This window comes from Haliotis cracherodii, unplaced genomic scaffold (assembly GCF_022045235.1).
Source record: "Haliotis cracherodii isolate W230 unplaced genomic scaffold, xgHalCrac1.p SCAF_9, whole genome shotgun sequence".
Taxonomy (NCBI): Eukaryota; Metazoa; Mollusca; class Gastropoda; order Lepetellida; family Haliotidae; genus Haliotis; species Haliotis cracherodii.
Window position 1 is genome coordinate 59,921,354 of NW_027266343.1, and position 18,302 is coordinate 59,939,655.

The 18,302-nt window shown below is 40.2% G+C and overlaps 1 protein-coding gene across 2 annotated transcripts in view; it reads left to right on the forward strand.

Moving 5' to 3' along the window:
• LOC139453369 (SH3 domain-binding protein 2-like) overlaps window positions 1–18,302 on the forward strand; it is an 89,793-nt gene continuing 71,491 nt past the window's right edge. For both annotated transcript variants that reach the window (XM_071235049.1, XM_071235050.1), the window contains exon 1: window positions 1–311. The gene's annotated coding sequence lies outside the window, so the exon portion shown is untranslated. The remainder of the gene's footprint in view (window positions 312–18,302) is intronic.

The following is an 18,302-nucleotide window of genomic DNA, read 5'->3' on the forward strand; positions in this document are numbered from 1 at the left end:
CGTGACGTATCCGGGCTCTGTCAATGTGATGTTACCACTGATACGAATTAACTTGTAACTTCGTCTTATTAGGAAGGACTGGACGCTTGTGACACTGTGTGCATATTTAACAAGTTGTCGAAACGAGTGTTTTTTTCGTGTGACCTTCATCAGACCATAACTTGGAATAATATTCTGCCATTGTATCATTGTGTCAAGTTGTGCGAGAACCGTTCGGACGACGACGACAGGTGCCCCATCTGTCAAAGTGTACGCGATATCTTGGCATGGCATTTGCCAGATGTCACTAGCCTTTCATTAACAGGGAACGGGTATGTATATTATAATAAATCACATTTTTAGTAGTGATTTAAGTATTATGTTTCTAAACCGGGAAGTAAGTTTTTAAGAGTTGACAAAATATACTTCCCTTACAACTAATTCAGTTACTGTGAGAGAATATATGTAAACCTCTTTTGAAAAAAGTAATCAGTTCTTGAAACTTCAAAAATCATGTAATTCTAACTGAAATAAGTTAGGCGTGAGAGCTGACTCCAGCTATGATGTCATTGATGATACTGTATATGAATCCACAGTCACATTGGTATCAGATTTTGCATAGTTAGAATGATTCCAGAACTGATTAACTTTCAACAATTTAATGTGATGCTTGTAGACTGTTGATAAATCATTTAAGAAAGAAATTGCTTTAACGATATGATCACTGAGTTGATAACTATGACCTCGACAAAAGTTGTTTTTGTGTGTGTGGATAGAGTGAGTTAAGTTGTTACATCACTTTGGCAATATTACAGACATATCGCAATTGTGTAGATGGAAAATGATGCATCAAGATATTACATGAGTGTGGGTCCGTTTCTCTCAAACTGAATTTTTTGAACAAGTGTTAGAATTTCTATTTTCCATCTGAGAGGAGGGGAAATATAGGAAGTTGAGTGAGTGAGGTCGTTAAACGCTGCTTTGAACAGTATTCCAGTTATATCATGGCACGTCAGCTTCACGTAAATTACATCAACAATACTGTATGGATGCATGCAATCTTTTTTTTACTCTAAGCTAAATGGAAGTAAAAATCATCAACAGTCTATCCAAATTACTTTTCAGAACTTTTCATATTATCGTAGATATCATCACCTAAAAATATAACAATCTGGTACAAGAGATTCTTGTGTAGTTTACAAGGAATCACAAGACTGCCATAAATTGACCTTTAGTTGGAAAAAAGTGGTTTTCTGAGAATTAGGATGAGAAGGAAATTAATATATATGCTACCATGTGGTATAATTTGCTGTATTTGTGACGGTACTAACAATGAGATGTCGCTACTGCACAGGTTCCACCATGGTAATGTGGTTGGAGGGCTTACCATTACATTGTGTCATTCGAAGCTGGATTGAATATGAATCTACATGGAGAATTGGTCCAGGGTGTTTAGCATTACAGAATACAGATCTGACACACGAGACAATCAGGGATGTATTTATATGTTTGTCGTAGATTTCTGAATGAAGTACCATGGTACGCAACAGGTGTCAGGTATGTTAAACTTTCATGGAAATATACTTGAATGTTTCGATCGTAGGGAGAAAAAATAAATTGTTTCATACAAATGTTTCATGCCAAAAATCAGTGATTTAATGTAGAAAAGGTTAGTGGGATAGCAAAGTGTCGCTCCTTGTGCTGAAGACCAGGGTTCGATTCCTCACATGAGTGTGAAGCTCATTTCTGGTTTCTCCGCCATGATTTGACTGAAAGCAACGTAAAACTAGGAAGTATTGTGTGGGAATAACATCGACCTGATCACTCACTCACGGAACGTCCTTCATTGACATCTACAGGCTTGTGGATGTAGGATTAGGAAGTATTGTGTGGGAATATCATCAACCTGATCACTCACTCACTCACTGAAGGAGTTACTTTCCAGACTATGATCATGTTTATATAAACATGGCCCCAACATATCATCACAAATCAAATGTGAATCTTGAAGTATTAGTTTGCAGAATGGAGTAATAAGTTATGTCTGTCAAAATCCTAAATCTCTTGTGGGAGGTGGTGGCCTTGTGTAGAAGTTCCAGGTTTGATGCCCTGATGTGGGTGCACTGTGTGAAACTCATTCAAGATGTCACTGTCATGATAAACTGATGATATAGGTCAAATAATACAAATATAAATTTGGCATAAAAATATTATTATTGTCAGACACAAACAAAGGCAGTATGTTGAGTAAACTTTCTGTTCTTGAACTGGGGGTTGTGGTGTAACCGAGTGGTTTAAGCATTCACACATCACACCAAAGATCTTGGTTTGATTCCCACCGGGGTAAGCCCATTCAGTGTTAGAAATTGGCACTAGTCCTGTAGTCCTTGCCAAACTGGCCAATAGTTAAGTTATCATAAGGACTAGAAGAAATGTGCCAGTTTTAAGGGTTTTGCGATATGTTGTCATAATAAGGACTAGTGGACTAAAACTGTGAGTTTCTACCACTCCCACTCCTGGTGTCCTACTGTGACATTGGTGAATATGGCTGTGGTCTGAAAGCATACCTTCTACTGGAGAGGGTTTGGATATTATTACAGTATTTACAGTATCGTGATCACATACATGAACAATGATACTCAGGATAAGAAGAGTTTCAGTTTCCAGCTCCTATTATATGACTGTGTCATGGTATGTGTTACAACAGTAGTGTTCAAGTTACCTTGTTGAATCAGTAGTGTGATTTCTTTTACCTGTTCCCTATGATCGGATTGTCCGAAGTATTTAGGGCTGTTTTGCTAAATCGTCTGATATGTGTATGTGAGCAATCATTCGGCAGAAAATGACACCCTGTCGCTGCCAATGCGTTTTGGAAAGAGGTGTTGAGATATTTCAGCAGATCGTTTGATTGGCCTTGATATGGGTCCAGTAACCATGGTCACCTATTACTTGTGAAATTGTTGGGAATATTCAGAGCTCCAGATAACTTTTTGAGCCATTGAGTTTTTGCATTTTGAGATTTAAAAAAAATGAAATAATGTTTTAGATGTACATATTACGGTTCTAAATATAGGATTGACTTGGAAAGTAAATTCACTCATAATTGTGTTTCAGAAATTAAGCTCACCTCAAAACACATGTTTATCTCCTTAGCACCAGATGTGCAGCGATCAACGAAGTAGTTCAGTATGTATATGGTTATTTGAAGAATATTTCACACAAGTTTGCAGCAATATGAGTGACAAAATAAGCTCCTGTGCATAAGTGATTCCATTGATAGCAAGTTACTCACAGCAAATCACCACTCAACTTGTATTTGTATATAATATTTTGTGTGATTAATTTTTGATGAAGTTACGTGTATTGGAGTGTGGTGAAGTAAACACAGTTAAAGTGATTGGAAGAAAAGAATCATGTGGAGTTAATCAAGATCAATAAACTATGAGGTAACCTTCTAGTCATGGATAATACATTTACAGGGTAGCCACAGGTCAGGGGAAAGTCAGGGAAAGACATATTTTTAAGGTCAGTAAAGTCAGGGAATATGTCTTTCAGTCAGTGGCTGTGTGGATTAGATCGCTGACTACGTCTGGTGGCTTTTAGGTGCCTCACTCTCAGAGTGTGGGTTTGAATCCCGGATGAGACTCACCCTAAAAAAGTACTAGAATTTTTACTTTACTAAACAAGTGTTATCCCAGATATAACGTTTGTTAAATTTGAGTTTTAGTAAGGGAAAATTGCCCTTTGTCAGGGAAAACTGGATTTTGTGGCTCAATAGTGTGTTTGACTTTGTCAAAGAGAACTGCCTTATGTATGAAGTGATCTTTGTGTAGTTCTCTTCTGACTGTCCATATGGGCTAAACATTCTTTTGTTTCATATCAATTATAAATATTTTGGCCAACAACATGGTATGAATAAGAGCTACTTAAACAGTCTGTAATGGATCAAAATGCCATAGCTTGTCGAATTTGCACTAAAGGGTTTTCAGTTGTTTACTGTTTGACGCTGCACTCAGCAATGTTCCAGCTGTCTGACAGCGGTCTGAAAATAATTCTGTCTGGACCAGACAATCCAGTGATTGACAACATGAGCATTGATTCATGCACTTGGGATACAATAACATGCATCAACCAAGTCAGTGAGCCTGACCACCCGATCCCATTAGTTGCCTCTTACACCAAGCATGGGTTGCTAAAGACCTATTCTACCGAACCGTGAATATCTTGGGTAGAATAGGTCTTCAGCAACCCATGCTTGTCATAAGACGCAACTAAGCGACTAACACGATCAGATGGTCAGACTCGCTCACTTGGTTGATGCATGTCATTGATCCCAATTGCGTGGATCGATGTTCATGATGCCAATCACTGGATTGTCTTGTCCAGACTCGATGATTTACAGACCGCCGTCATATAGCCGGAATATTGCTGAGTGGTCAGTTTTCAACACTTTTTTCTAAGTCTTGCCAAGTTTTCAATCAAGTCGCCCCAGTTCTGTGCTTGTAAGTGGTGTGATGATGAGAACAGTCATTCCAGAGCTGTTGCACATTTCCTATGGAAGTGATTTACCTGTGCCTGTCTTTGATTACATCAATATGTCTTTTCCATCTTTTTAGCAACACAACGATTGCCTTTGTTTATCCTTCAGAGATGAAATCACTCATGTTTTTGTTGTTTATGTCCATGGTTGTCACCACCTTTGAAGCCTGTACGAGTTTAGAACAGCGATCTGATTTGTGTATCACAACTCGTGATCTACGCAAGGTAGCCCCAAGAAATGATGTGGCAAGGGTAGAAACTACGCTTTGGACACGCTAGCCTCGGGAAGATGGATAGAAACAAACAACTCTATTTCAGCTGTAAAGGAACCCCAGTGAGATGGGAGATTCAGAACATTCGGGAAACCTAGACTTGCTTCATTTAGAGCTATAGCATTACAGTAAGGGCTGGATGGGAGGGAAAGTAATCTGGTTCAGGGACTGTGAGACAGTCTAGATGGACCCAGCTGTAAAGGAACCCCAGTGAGATGGGAGATTCAGAACATACGTGAAACCTAGACTTGCTTCATTTAGAGCTATAGCATTACAGTAAGGGCTGGTAGGGAGAGAAAATAATATTGTACAGGGACTGTGAGATACTCTAGATGGACCCAAGTGGATTCAACTATCCGAAACATTTTATGATATTACCATAAAAAGACAAAAAAAAGATATTTAAGCAGTTCCTGAATTGATGGTTGGTGTTAATGCACATTTTCAGTAAGAAATGTGGGGGTTGGTTTATGAATTAGGCACCAGAAACAAACCCTACCTTTAATTGTTGCCTGAAAACTAAAAATTCAAATAAAATAAATTAGGGAACACATTTTTATGTAAAGATATTGAACTGCTTGAGTAATACCCCTGAAATGTGACAAATTGTTGCCTTGGAAATGAATTGTTTTTAAAAAGTCGAAAACAACAATAGGTACCATGCAGCTTAGGACTTGTCTTATGTGTATACCCAACTTACACTGAGACAGAGCTCCAGATAACTTTTTGAGCCATTGAGTTTTTACTCTAAGGTTTCTATTTTAATTGTTTTTTTACATTTTTCATTGGGTAACCAATATTTTTTAACTCATCTATTCATCACTCTATTTGTGTTTTCCAAAATTAGTGAACATTTTGATATTTAAAAAAATGAAATAATGTTTTCGATGAATATAGCTGTTCTAAATACATAGGTTTGACTCGGGAAGTAAATTAGCTCATAATCGTGTTTCGGAAATTAGCTCCTATGTACGCATGCTGAAAAAGCTTCATTAGGTGCGTGCTATTTTTATACGTTTGCATTTTTCATTTAATGCATGCGTTTCTGTACACAAGTTAATTAAAAGTAATTGGATTTTGAATATTTATGGGGGGTATTTTACGCAAATACCCTGCTTATCTGTAGCTCTGCTGAGATGTGGTGATGGGTTAGCAAGCGTTCCGCAACAGACACATGACTGCCTGTTTGGATCCTTCGCTTGTCCAAACTTTGTTTTGGGCAGGAGATAATCATGCCATTGTGTAACGACATGACTTCTGTTTAGCAATGAAGTTTTAAACTTCGCTTCCATGGTTACTCAATACTGGTAACCGCAATAAAGGTCGACCTTTTTTCATTTCCAACATTTTATGGTTATCGATAACCACCCCAAAATAAATTCAAATTTATTTTTAATTATGGGACTTATCTATTTCAATTGATTAGAAATATGAAAATATTTTGGCACAAAATGTACCAGGGCAAATTTGTGTTAAAAAGTTGTTCAAAACAGTGTAATGTGTGTTTAATTGCCTGCATGTTATTATGTGGCTGGATGCTGAAACAAAGTCATTTTCCTTTCATTTGCTCAGATTTATGATTTCTTTCTCATTTTGTACCTGGGCACCTGGCCCGGCAACAATAAGGTTGTGTTAGTGTGCCACACGGAAGACTTCACTTGGATATCCTGTGGCCTTTGTGTGGCTTGTAACACCAGTATTTAGATGTGTAAGCTTAGCCCAGGAATTATCTGCACAATGTCAGGAGAATCAGCACACTGATATGGATGTGATAGGTCTATCTGCCATGCAGTGTCAGTGTATATTTAAAAACTTAACAGCTTTTTGCCTTTTAAGTATTTTTAAGCCATTATAAATAGACTTAACAGGAAAATTAGGTTACCATTCAATGTTATTTCATTTCAGTTTTTGGTTTGCAGCTTTGCGATCCAGTCAGTTCATCGAGTAACTGCACTGAGTCAGTTCATTTAAGAAGTGGGATATAGGAATGGGTGCTCTGTCCATCCTGCCGTCCATCATTTTTCGTTTCTGGAGCAGAACTAAAAAAACATGAGAGATATCTTAACCAAACTTGGCACATAGATAGGTCTAGTGGTGGTCTGGTGCCTTTTGATAGTTTTGGATTTACAAAAAGATTTTTGTTCAAATTTCCAAAGCAACTTTGACTTAGATTGAAAATGGCGATAGTGCTCGATTCCGGAGCAGATCTTGAAAACTGTACAATATTCCTTCACCAAATTTGGCAAATGGATAGGTCTAGTGGTAAACTGGTGCCTGGGCACACACCTGGACACACACCTGGACATGTCATATTGGCGGTCATATGAGAATTTCATGCTTGTTTTTACATTTTTTTTGTCGTTTTGATTTTTCATAAATTATTTTTTGGTTAACGTTGGTAACTTTGCGATCAAGTCAACTGATCAGTTAGCAGATTGTCACATACATGCATATGAGGAGGTATGTCATCAGTGTGACTTAAAGGGGCACTGACCTAAAGCAATTCCTTGTGACTGGTTGTTGCCTTTGTTATTTTTTTTTCCCCCGTGAGTACCCGAATGTTAGGTGATGCAACTGAGCGTGACAAGAGACTGGGCTACTGTCTGCAAGGACAGCTAAATAAACTTGGAGGCAATATTTGTTTTACTCATTTTTTAACACTGATTGGTTAACCCTGATCTATAAAGATTTCGACAAAGGGCGCATGTTAATTACTTTCTTCAGCCCAAACAAACAGACAAAAAACCCGTCAGATCTCATTGGAAATGTCGTCATTTGGAAATACCCCTGATTGTTATAGATTAATAATAAAAAAGTATCCATGCAGGGAAAGCATTTTCGGATTTCGGATTGCGTCGATAATACGATTACTACTCCCTTGTTGTCATCCACGTTTTCTGGTGTAACCCTACACTTGTGTATTTGTCGTCATTCACTTGATGCTAAGTTAATGAATTTATTACAGGTATTATTAGTGGTAGCACCACTCAGAATACATGACAAAGGCATTTGGCATTTATTGTGTTTGGGGTAATTATTCAATCTAAATCCATGTTGGAAATGAGGTGAAATGTGTGTTATGTAATATGCACGTGGCAGCCCAGCAAGAGATGAATGATCAGTTGATTTGCTTTTTTGTAAATCAACGGACCGTTCCTAGTCATCAGAGGATTAACAGAAAATACATTGATTGATTAATCACTGTTATCTTGCACAGTGGATATGTCAAAAGTGAGTGTTTACATGTCTAGGTTTACTAAAACAAAGCGAATACACTCATATCATGGCGTGAAGTGCCGATGTAAAAACAACATACTTTGTTTAAAGGGTTAACCGATAATACCTTGATTGATTGCTCGTTGTTATCTAACTCAATGGATTTTTTTTAGGAACTGTGAATGTTATGTAAATAGTTGTCACGTGGGCTTTCTCAGCCGACCTTTGAGACTTGACACCTATGTGTAAACACCTGAAACAATCTAAGTGATCAGTTGACAAACGTACACGGCTTATAATATCCCGAAACGATATATATATTTTAAAATATTTAATTGTTACAGAGACACGTGACATTGAATAATTTCTTTGTACAGCTGCAGACGTGTGGGATACTGTTCCTTTGTGTGGATATTCAGGGATACATTCCTCAAACAAGGAAGCTGCCTAAAATTATACACATAAATTTGGTAGGTTGTAATTACATGTATGATATTTGCATTTTGTTTTCCTTCATTTGCTGTAGCATTGGACAGATTCATTCTTGTTCCTCTACATCTTGGTTGGGAAATTATCCGATGCGCGATAGACGTTGTTTTCACAAGCGTTTTCCTTTGTAAGCGTGTTTATATTACAGTCAGTTTGTAAAATGTAATTCTCTCAGGCAATTTAATAAATGTGTAAATATTTCCGTCATTTTGACTGAAAAGTCTGTCCATTTCTTCAACAGATTGACTGAAACTGATTAAGACGATCAAAAGGGCCTAAAAACATCACAATAGATTATTATGTAGGATTAGAAGCTAAACAATATAGAAATGTACTTTTCACAGTAACATTTTCAGTCTCTTGGTGATGATGTTAAACATAAAAATGCTTTGAATTCGTTGTCATAATAATACAGATGGACATATTTTTCAGTCAATTTGTAAAATAACTGAATATTCAGGCGTTTAATAAAGTGCACATTTTGCACATTTTGACTGTAAAAATACTAACACGATAAAATAAGCAATGCTATTTGCTTTGTGTTGCAAGTCAAAACAGTGTAAACGAAAGTTGCACAATTACCAAGCATGTGACTTATCAAAACTTCGTCACCATTACCAATGCTACCCACAAAGATATCTACATTTCCTTATTATTTCTAAAACTGTATTTCATTTTGTTGATTTCTAAAACTGGGTTTCATTTTGTTGATCAATGTGGCCATACACCCTTATACTATCAATAAAAGTGACAAATGCGCTTACGAATTGCGCAGCACAAGTCACGAACTAGTCTAGATTTCTGCTATATCATCCGTGTACTCACGGGAAAAAACAATAACAAAGGCACCAACCAGTCCCCGTGAATTGCTTTAGATCAGTGCCCCTTTAAACGCATCATTTCTTGTTATCCTGTGATGTTTGAGGATGATAAAATGAAATATTTCCTGTGCATACAGCATATGAAAGTAGGAATTACTGACAGCTCATTGTGATGTGTCGGATTAAATGTTGAGTTCACTAATACTGGAGAAAGACAAGACAGCGTGTGACATTGCTCTCATCAAAACATTAGTGAGTGAGTTAAAAGTCATTTTCTGAGCAATGAAGTGATGTCAGGGCAGGGAAATCCTGCATCCAGTACACAAAACATTGAAACTGGACAGACAGAAAATACACAGTGCCTCCACTGGAAGACAGGAAATACACAGTGCATCCACTGGAAGGCAGAAAATACACAGTGCATCCACTGGAAGGCAGAAAATACACAGTGCATCCACTGGAAGGCAGAAAATACACAGTGCATCCACTGGAAGGCAGAAAATACACAGTACATCCACTGGAAGGCAGAAAATACACAGTACATCCACTGGAAGGAAGAAAATACACACACTGCATCCACTGGAAAGCAGAAAATACACAGTACATCCACTGGAAGGCAGAAAATACACAGTGCCTCCACTGGAAGGTAGAAAATACACAGTGCCTCCACTGGAAGGTAGAAAATACACAGTGCATCCACTGGAAGGCAGAAAATACACAGTGCCTCCACTGGAAGGCAGAAAATACACAGTACATCCACTGGAAGGCAGAAAATACACAATGCATCCACTGGAAGGAAGAAAATACACAGTGCCTCCACTGGAAGACAGAGAATACACAGTGCATCCACTGGAAGACAGGAAATACACAGTGCATCCACTGGAAGGCAGAAAATACACAGTGCATCCACTGGAAGGCAGAAAATACACAGTGCATCCACTGGAAGGCAGAAAATACACAGTGCCTCCACTGGAAGACAGGAAATACACACAGTGCATCCACTGGAAGGCAGAAAATACACAGTGCATCCACTGGAAGGTAGAAAATACACAGTGCCTCCACTGGAAGGTAGAAAATACACAGTGCATCCACTGGAAGACAGAAAATACACAGTGCCTCCACTGGAAGGAAGAAAATACACAGTGCATCCACTGGAAGACAGGAAATACACAATGCATCCACTGGAAGGAAGAAAATACACAGTGCATCCACTGGAAGGCAGAAAATACACAGTGCCTCCACTGGAAGACAGAAAATACACAGTACATCCACTGGAAGGCAGAAAATACACAATGCATCCACTGGAAGGCAGAAAATACACAGTGCATCCACTGGAAGCAGAAAATACACAGTGCATCCACTGGAAGGTAGAAAATACACAGTGCATCCACGGGAAGGCAGAAAATACACAGTGCATCCACTGGAAGGCAGAAAATACACAGTACATCCACTGGAAGGTAGAAAATACACAGTGCATCCACTGGAAGGCAGAAAATACACAGTGCCTCCACTGGAAGACAGAAAATACACAGTACATCCACTGGAAGGCAGAAAATACACAATGCATCCACTGGAAGGCAGAAAATACACAGTGCATCCACTGGAAGCAGAAAATACACAGTGCATCCACTGGAAGGTAGAAAATACACAGTGCATCCACTGGAAGGCAGAAAATACACAGTGCATCCACTGGAAGGCAGAAAATACACAGTGCATCCACTGGAAGGTAGAAAATACACAGTGCATCCACTGGAAGGTAGAAAATACACAGTGCATCCACTGGAAGGCAGAAAATACACAGTGCATCCACTGGAAGGCAGAAAATACACAGTGCATCCACTGGAAGGCAGAAAATACACAGTGCATCCACTGAAAGGTAGAAAATACACAGTGCATCCACTGGAAGGTAGAAAATACACAGTGCATCCACTGGAAGGAAGAAAATACACAGTGCCTCCACTGGAAGGTAGAAAATACACAGTGCATCCACTGGAAGGTAGAAAATACACACTGCATCCACTGGAAGGAAGAAAATACACAGTGCCTCCACTGGAAGGTAGAAAATACACAGTGCCTCCACTGGAAGGTAGAAAATACACAGTGCATCCACTGGAAGGCAGAAAATACACAGTGCATCCACTGGAAGACAGGAAATACACACTGCATCCACTGGAAGGAAGAAAATACACAGTGCATCCACTGGAAGGCAGAAAATACACAGTGCCTCCACTGGAAGACAGAAAATACACAGTACATCCACTGGAAGGCAGAAAATACACAATGCATCCACTGGAAGGCAGAAAATACACAGTGCATCCACTGGAAGCAGAAAATACACAGTGCATCCACTGGAAGGTAGAAAATACACAGTGCATCCACTGGAAGGCAGAAAATACACAGTGCATCCACTGGAAGGCAGAAAATACACAGTGCATCCACTGGAAGGTAGAAAATACACAGTGCATCCACTGGAAGGTAGAAAATACACAGTGCATCCACTGGAAGGCAGAAAATACACAGTGCATCCACTGGAAGGTAGAAAATACACAGTGCATCCACTGGAAGGTAGAAAATACACAGTGCATCCACTGGAAGACAGGAAATACACAGTGCATCCACTGGAAGGCAGAAAATACACAGTGCATCCACTTCAAGCCTGAAAATACACACTGCATCCACTGGATGGCAGAAATGTGTGTGGATATTTACGAATAAAAGCTGCTGTTGCCATAATGGCATCATTTTGTACAACTTAAAAGTAATTTCTGTGTGTAAAATACAATGCATAGATTTATTTCAATTTGTGTACTCCATATCTATTTTCAGTTTTCTGTCTTTGAGCATGCACAAATGTGCCTGTGGGTAGAGTATTGTATTCATGTTTTTGTTGCATTTCTCTGGGTTTCCATTTTGTGTCCCCTGGCCCCACAAAATATATATCCAAGGTAAATCCCCGTCATGACAACAGTAACCATGGTTACCTTGTAATCCCATTCATATACCCTGAAGTACAGTGCCCAAGCAGGATCCAAACAGGATCTCCTGGCAGAATTGGTTCTTAGCACATGGTTGTTTTTGCTGGATGAAAGAGGTCATTCAACAAAGTGATTTTAGCCCAAAGGTCATCGTAACTCTTATGCTTTAACATAGTCGCCTGATAGCCATAGTGCTAAGATGACCGTAACTGTCATACTTTAACATAGATTTACAACAGTTGCAGTGCTAAGATGATTGTAACTGCCATACTTTACCATAGATTTACATTAGTTGTAGTGCTAAGATCATTGTAACTGTCATACTTTAACATAGATTTACGACAGACACAGTGCTAAGATGATCATAAGTGCCATACTTTACCATAGATTTACAACAGTAGCAGTGCTAAGATGACCGGAACTGTCATACTTTAACATAGATTTATGACAGTCGTAGTGCTAAGATGATCATAACTGCCATACTTTACCATAGATTTACAACAGTCGCAGTGCTAAGATGATCATAACTGCCATACTTTACCATAGATTTACAACAGTCGTAGTGCTAAGATGATCATAACTGCCATACTTTACCATAGATTTACAACAGTCGTAGTGCTAAGATGATCATAACTGCCATACTTTACCATAGATTTACAACAGTCGTAGTGCTAAGATGATCGTAACTCCCATACTTTAACAGTCTTACGACAATCATAGTGTTAAGATGTACGTTACTGCAATACTTTAACATAGATTTATGACAGTCGTAGTGCTAAGATGATCATAACTGCCATACTTTACCATAGATTTACAACAGTCGTAGTGCTAAGATGATCATAACTGCCATACTTTACCATAGATTTACAACAGTCGCAGTGCTAAGATGATCATAACTGCCATACTTTACCATAGATTTACAACAGTCGTAGTGCTAAGATGATCATAACTGCCATACTTTACCATAGATTTACAACAGTCGTAGTGCTAAGATGATCATAACTGCCATACTTTACCATAGATTTACAACAGTCGTAGTGCTAAGATGATCGTAACTCCCATACTTTAACAGTCTTACGACAATCATAGTGTTAAGATGTACGTTACTGCAATACTTTAACATAGATTTATGACAGTCATAGTGCTAAGATTGCTTTGTGGAACGTGGCCTTGGCTGTGTGTCATCTTACTCATGTTTCGTTGCTTATGCTGTCAACCACTGGTTTGCCTGGCTCAATAATTTACAGCTTGTCGCAAGTCAGCTGGACTATTGTTGATTGTGGCATTGAAACAATATGCCGTCATTCTCTCTGAATGTTAGAACTGGCTCATTGTGTGTCATGTCTGAACACTGCTTCTTGATTCTCACCCACTCTCACTCACTCACTCACTCACTCACTCACGGAATGTCCTACATTGACAACTACAGGCTTGTGAATGTAGGATGAGGAAGTATTGTGTGGGAATATCATCAACCTGTTCACTCACTCACTCACTCACTCACTCACAGAATGTCCTACATTGATAACTACTAGCTTGTGGATGTAGGATGAGGAAGTATTGTGTGGGAATATCAACAACCTGATCACTCACTCACTCACTCATTCACTCACTCACGGAATGTCCTACATGACAACTACAGGCTTGTGGATGTAGGATGAGGAAGTATTGTGTGGGAATATCATCAACCCGATCACTCACTCACTCACGGAATGTCCTACATTGACAGCTACAGGCTTGTGGATGTAGGATGAGGAAGTATTGTTTGGGAATATCATCAACCCGATCACTCACTCACTCACTCACTCACTCACTCACGGAATGTCCTACATTGACAACTACAGGCTTGTGGATGTAGGATGAGGAAGTATTGTGTGGGAATATCATCAACCCACCCACCCACCAACTCACTCACTCACTCACTCACTCACGGAATGTCCTACATTGACAACTACAGGCTTGTGGATGTAGGATGAGGAAGTATTGTGTGGGAATATCATCAACCCGATCACTCACTCACTCACTCACTCACTCACTCACTCACTCACGGAATGTCCTACATTGACAACTACAGGCTTGTGGATGTAGGATGAGGAAGTATTGTGTGGGAATATCATCAACCTGATCACTCACTCACTCACTGAATGTCCTACATTGACAACTACAGGCTTGTGGATGTAGGATGAGGAAGTATTGTGTGGGAATATCATCAACCCGATCTCTCACTCACTCACTCACTCACTCACTCACTCACTCACGGAATGTCCTACATTGACAACTACAGGTTTGTGGATGTAGGATGAGGAAGTATTGTGTGGGAATATCATCAACCCACCCACCCACCAACTCACTCACTCACTCACTCACGGAATGTCCTACATTGACAACTACAGGCTTGTGGATGTAGGATGAGGAAGTATTGTGTGGGAATATCATCAACCCACCCACCCATCAACTCACTCACTCACTCACTCACGTAATGTCCTACATTGACAACTACAGGCTTGTGGATGTAGGATGAGGAAGTATTGTGTGGGAATATCATCAACCCGATCACTCACTCACTCACTCACTCACTCACTCACTCACGGAATGTCCTACATTGAGAACTACAGGCTTGTGGATGTAGGATGAGGAAGTATTGTGTGGGAATATCATCAACCCGATCACTCACTCACTCACTCACGGAATGTCCTACATTGACAACTACAGGCTTGTGGATGTAGGATGAGGAAGTATTGTGTGGGAATATCATCAACCTGATCTCTCACTCACTCACTCACTCACTCACTCACGGAATGTCCTACATTGACAACTACAGGCTTGTGGATGTAGGATGAGGAAGTATTGTGTGGGAATATCATCAACCCGATCACTCACTCTCTCACTCACTCACTCACTCACTCACTCACTCACGGAATGTCCTACATTGACAACTACAGGCTTGTGGATGTAGGATGAGGAAGTATTGTGTGGGAATATCATCAACCCGATCACTCACTCTCTCACTCACTCACTCACTCACTCACAGAATGTCCTACATTGACATCTACAGGCTTGTGGATGTAGGATGAGGAAGTATTGTGTGGGAATATCATCGACCCGATCTCCTGAGTGAAACAGGATTTGCACAGCTCACATTCAATCATGAAGATTAAACCTATTATGTTCAGAATATCTCTGGAGTGTCAGTGAGTGAATTGCGTTGAACAATTCTTTGAAAAGTATTTCAGTTACCATATTTGCTGTAAGAACACCCCTGGAGCTTAGACCAGGTTCCCAACAACCGATGCTTGTTTAAGAGACGACTAAATGGATTGAATGGTCCAACTCTGTGACTTGGTTGATGATTGTCTACCATCATCTTGTAACTGCCTGGAGAGACACTTCTAATGTCAGTCTCTGGATTGTCTGGCCTAGGCTATTATTTACACACCACCGTCATATAGTTGATACCTGAGTGCAGAGTGTAGAGAAACTGAAAAAAAAAGAAATTTCTGCAGTACCTCATTCTTTTAACACAAATCAATCCCAATCTATACAGAAATGAACATTTTGTTTTGGGTATCAAATTTGTATGGATTTCATCAAACCCACAGGTTTGTGGGATAGCCTAGTGGTTAAAGTGTTCGCTCAGCATGCCGAAGCCTCATTTCCGGCCTATTTCTCGTGTCACCTGTTGTAAAATGGCTGGAGTATTGCTACTCATGAAAACTCACACAGCCGAGATGGATCAATGAGGATGTCATAATGTGCTGAGATGACTCAATGATGATGTCATAATGTGCCGAGGTGGCCCAATGATGATGTCATAATGTGCCAAGGTGGCCCAATGATGATGTCATGTCATCATGTGCCGAGATAGCCCAATGATGAAGTCATGTCATCATGTGCCGAGATAGCCCAATGATGAAGTCATGTCATCATGTGCCGAGATAGCCCAATGGTGAAGTCATGTCATCATGTGCCGAGATAGCTCAATGATGAAGTCATGTCATCATGTGCCGAGATAGCCCAATGATAGTGTCATGTCATCATGTGCCGAGATAGCCCAATGGTGAAGTCATCATGTGCCGAGATGGCTCAATGAGGATGTCATAATGTGCCAAGGTGGCCCAATGATGACATCATCATGTGCTGAGATAGCCCAATGATGAAGTCATGTCATCATGTGCCGAGATAGCCCAATGATGAAGTCATGTCATCATGTGCCGAGATAGCCCAATGGTGAAGTCATCATGTGCCAGGTCAAAGAGGATGTCATAATGTGCCGAGGTGGCCAAATGATGATGTCATTATGTGCCGAGATAGCCCAATGGTGAAGTCATCATGTGCCGAGATGGCTCAATGGTGATGTCATAATGTGCCGAGATAGCCCAATGATGATGTCATCATGTGCTGAGATGGCCCAATGATGAAGTCATGTCATCATGTGCCGAGATATCCCAATGATAGTGTCATGTCATCATGTGCCGAGATAACTCAATGATAGTGTCATGTCATCATGTGCCGAGATGGCCCAATGATGAAGTCATCATGTGCCGAGATAGCCCAATGATGAAGTCATCATGTGCCAAGATGGCCCAATGATGAAGTCATGTCATCATGTGCCTAAATAGCCCAATGATAGTGTCATGTCATCATGTGCTGAGATAGCCCAATGGTGAAGTCATCATGTGCCGAGATGGCTCAATGAGGATGTCATTATGTGCCGAAGTGGCCCAATGATGAAGTCATAATGTGCAGAGATGGCCCAATGGCAGTGTCTTGTCATCATGTGCCGAGATGGCGCAATGATGATGTCATAATATGCCGAGATATCCCAATGATTGTGTCATGTCATCATGTGCCGAGATGGCCCAATGATGAAGTCATAATGTGCAGAGATAGCCCAATGATAGTGTCATGTCATCATGTGCCGAGATGGCCCAATGATGAAGTCATAATGTGCAGAGATAGCCCAATGATAGTGTCATGTCATCATGTGCCGAGATGGCGCAATGATGATGTCATAATATGCCGAGATAGCCCAATGATAGTGTCATGTCATCATGTGCCGAGATGGCGCAATGATGAGGTCATAATGTGCCGAGGTGGCCCAATGATAGTGTCATGTCGTCATGTGCCGAGATGGCCCAATGATGATGTCATAATGTGCCGAGGTGGCCCAATGATAGTGTCATGTCATCATGTGCCGAGACGGCTCAATGGTGAGGTCATAATGTGCCGAGATAGCCCAATGACAGTGTCATGTCATCATGTGCCGAGATGGCTCAATGATAATGTCATCATGTGCCGAGATGGCTCAATGATAATGTCATCATGTGCCGAGATAGCCCAATGATAGTGTCATGTCATCATGTGCCGAGATGGCGCAATGGTGAGGTCATAATGTGCCGAGGTGGCCCAATGATAGTGTCATGTCATCATGTGCCGAGACGGCTCAATGGTGAGGTCACAATGTGCCGAGATATCCCAATGATAGTGTCATGTCATCATGTGCCGAGATGGCTCAATGATGAAGTCATCATGTGCCGAGATGGCTCAATGATGATGTCATAATGTGCCGAGATAGCCCAATGACAGTGTCATGTCATCATGTGCCGAGATGGCTCAATAATAATGTCATCATGTGCCGAGATGGCTCAATGATGATGTCATAATGTGCCGAGATAGCCCAATGATAGTGTCATGTCATCATGTTCCGAGATGGCTCAATGGTGAGGTCATAATTATTCCGAGATGGCCCAATGATGATGTCATAATGTGCCATGATGTTTAGATATTACCGTTAAGTGACAATAATTAGTATTATGGGTCATAAAATTAGAGTTATAACCTTGGTTGTGTTGCAAGATTCTAACGAGTCAGAGTTTCCTATACCGCTCTTCCTCTTTTAGATGCCAGAATAGAAATACACAGCAGCCTCTAATTGACACTGGGTCATGCGCTCTGTCCAGAAAATAGAAGTAGGGCCTGAGATATATCACTAAGATGATCGTAACTGCCAT